This window comes from Carlito syrichta, unplaced genomic scaffold, assembly GCF_000164805.1.
Source record: "Carlito syrichta isolate Samal-C Ts95f unplaced genomic scaffold, Tarsius_syrichta-2.0.1 Scaffold309481, whole genome shotgun sequence".
Taxonomy (NCBI): domain Eukaryota; kingdom Metazoa; phylum Chordata; class Mammalia; order Primates; family Tarsiidae; genus Carlito; species Carlito syrichta.
The window spans coordinates 6,861-9,636 of record NW_007253577.1 but is presented as its reverse complement, the minus strand read 5'-3'; positions in this window follow the sequence as shown (position 1 = coordinate 9,636).

Here is a 2,776-nt window from a genome sequence, read left to right as displayed (position 1 = left end):
CCGGGAGCGGCCACTGCACTCCAGTCTGGGCGACAGAGGGAGACTCCAATTCAAAAAAAACAAAAACAAAAAACAGAAACTGCTGAACACTCAGCACAGTGTGGGCAAGTTCACTCGTAAATCACCTGTTATGAGATGGGCAAACGTGCTGAAAGGATCTCCAAAAAAAATTAACTGAAGCCAAACGCAGCCTCTCACAACACGGCTAGCTGGTGCACTGTTGGCTTCTTAGAACACTTCCCTAGCAGGAGAAGTCTGTACTACCAGGGGTTTGCCCTCCAAAAGATAATTCCCGTTTTTTTGGGGGGGTCCCCCTCATATATATACATATTACACACACACACAAAGATTTATGCACCCACTCGCACACCTTGTCACATACTCACTGCAACACACACACATTTAGATATATGTGTACTCAGGCACATGCATGTGCAGACACACGTATGCACACACATGCACCCTTTCACATGCCCACCCGTCTCTGCCCTCTCCTACCAAGTGAAATGTCCACACAGGGCAGTGTGACAGGTGGTCTGGAATGTTGCTCCAATCTGGGCCAGGCCAGTCCGCCAGGCACCAGGCTGCCCTGTGAAAGTAAAGTAAGGCTGAAGGGGTTGGGAACCACAATCTAGAGCCACCGGGTGGGAGCCCGGCTACTCTGGATGGAAAGAAGCCTTCAAGATGGTGAGTGTTCTTAGCCTGGGAGTGCCTCCAGGGTCAGTCACATCAGTGTTCCCGCACCCAGCATAGTAGCTGATGTCGAGAGTTGACCGTGTGAACGAGTGGATACTTACTGTATGGAATTGAAAATAGACTCACCAGCCAGGCGCAGTGGCTCACACCTGTAATCCCAGCACTTTGGGAGGCGGAGGCAAGAAAATTGCTGGAGCCCAGGGGTTCGAGACCAGCCTGGGCAATGTGGCGAGACCTCATCTCTACAAGAAATCAAATAAATTATCTGGGTGTGGTGGTGCACGCCTGCAGATTCAGCTACTTGGAAGGCTGCGATGGAAGGATCACCTGAGCCCAGCAGGTTGATTCTTCAGTGACCGTGAGCATGCCACTGCACTCCAGCCTGGGCAACAGAGTGAGTGAAAAAGAAAGAAAGGAAGAAGTTTATGTATACTACCCAGAAAGGTCTGAAGGGAAGGATCCTAGGTTGAGTCACAATGTCTAGGATCCAGGCTCCTTGTATCTTTAGATCTAGGACCTGGATGTCACTTGCACAGCCTCTGTTCACTTCTGTTCACTCTGTTCACCTTATAGCTGCCCTAGTTCCGGTTATCACATCTGCATCCCAGACATCAGGAAGAAGTGGAATGAAAAAGAAGGAGCAAAGTGCTCATACTAGCTACCTCTTCCTGGTCTATGCTATATAGTACATAGCACAATACCAGGAAGCTATGGTATAAGCCTTCCATTTGTATCCTTCTAGCCAGAACGTGATCACATGGCCACTCCTAGTTGCAAAAAAGGCTGGAAAAGGCAGTCTCCACTTAGGTGGTCACATGACCCATCCAGAGGCTATGTCACCTTGCATTAAGGGAGACATGGATATTGGTCCACCGTGATCAGTATGTTCTGAACTCAGCTGCCCAAGATTCAGAGACTGTCTCGGGAGTTCTCGGTCAGACTGGGGACCTGTAAACTGCACTCAAGGAAAGAACTCTAGCTGGACCCCCACTGGACTGTTTCACACAGAGGGGCTGCCAGAACCTTCCCTCAGCCAGAACTCAGAGGAGTAAGGCAGGACCGTCTAAGGTTAAGGGCATGTTTGGGTCCTGGCTCCAGTACCCTTTCCCTGTGTGATATTGGGCACATCATTTAACTACGCTGAGCCTCAGTTTCCTCATCCATAAAATAGGAATAATCATCCCCACATTAGATGCAATGGTGTCATGAATTCTAAGCACTAAGTGCTAGGCACAGAGGGAGACCTCAGAAAACTACCTCTTTGAGAGCAAGGGTCATGACTACCTGATTCAGCAGAACTCTCGGGGATGGGACTTGGGTTCAGCCATGAAGGGATATGGGGTTCTCTAAGTATAACAGGGACCCACTTGTTTGCCACTTCTATTATATCTTCTCTACATTTAAAAGGGTTGTTCTTTTTTTTTTTTTTTTTTTGAGTTGGAGTCTCACTCTGTCGCCCAGACTGGAGTGCAGTGACCGCTCCCAGCCACCGCAGCCTCGACCTGCTGGGCTCCGGCGATCCTTCGGCCTCAGCCTTCCGAGTAGCCGGAACTACAGGCATGCGCTACCATGCCCGGCTAATTTTTTGATTTATTGTAGAGATGAAGTCTCTATCAAGTTGCCCAGGCGGGTCTCGAACCCTCAGGCTCAGGCAATCCACTCACCTCAGCCTCCCAAAGTGCGGGATTACAGGCTGAGCCACTGAGCCTGGCTGGTTGTTTTTTTTTTGAGTCGGTGTCTCACTCCATAGCCCATGCTGGAGTGCGGTGGGACACTCACGGCCACCGCAGCCTCTACCTGCTGGGTTCAGACAATCCTTCCACCTCAGCCTTCCAAGTAGCTGGAACTACAGATGCACACTACCACGCCCAGCTAATTTTTTTATTTATTGTAGAGATAAGATCTCACCAAGTTGCCCGGGCTGGTCTCGAACCTCTGAACTCAGGCAATCCTATCGCCTCTGCCTCTCAAAGTGCTGGGATTACAGGCTTGAGCCACTGCGCCCAGCCCATGTTTCCAGTTCTTTTTTTTTTTTTTGGAGTTGAAGTCTCACTCTGTCGCCCAGACTGGAGTGCAGTGG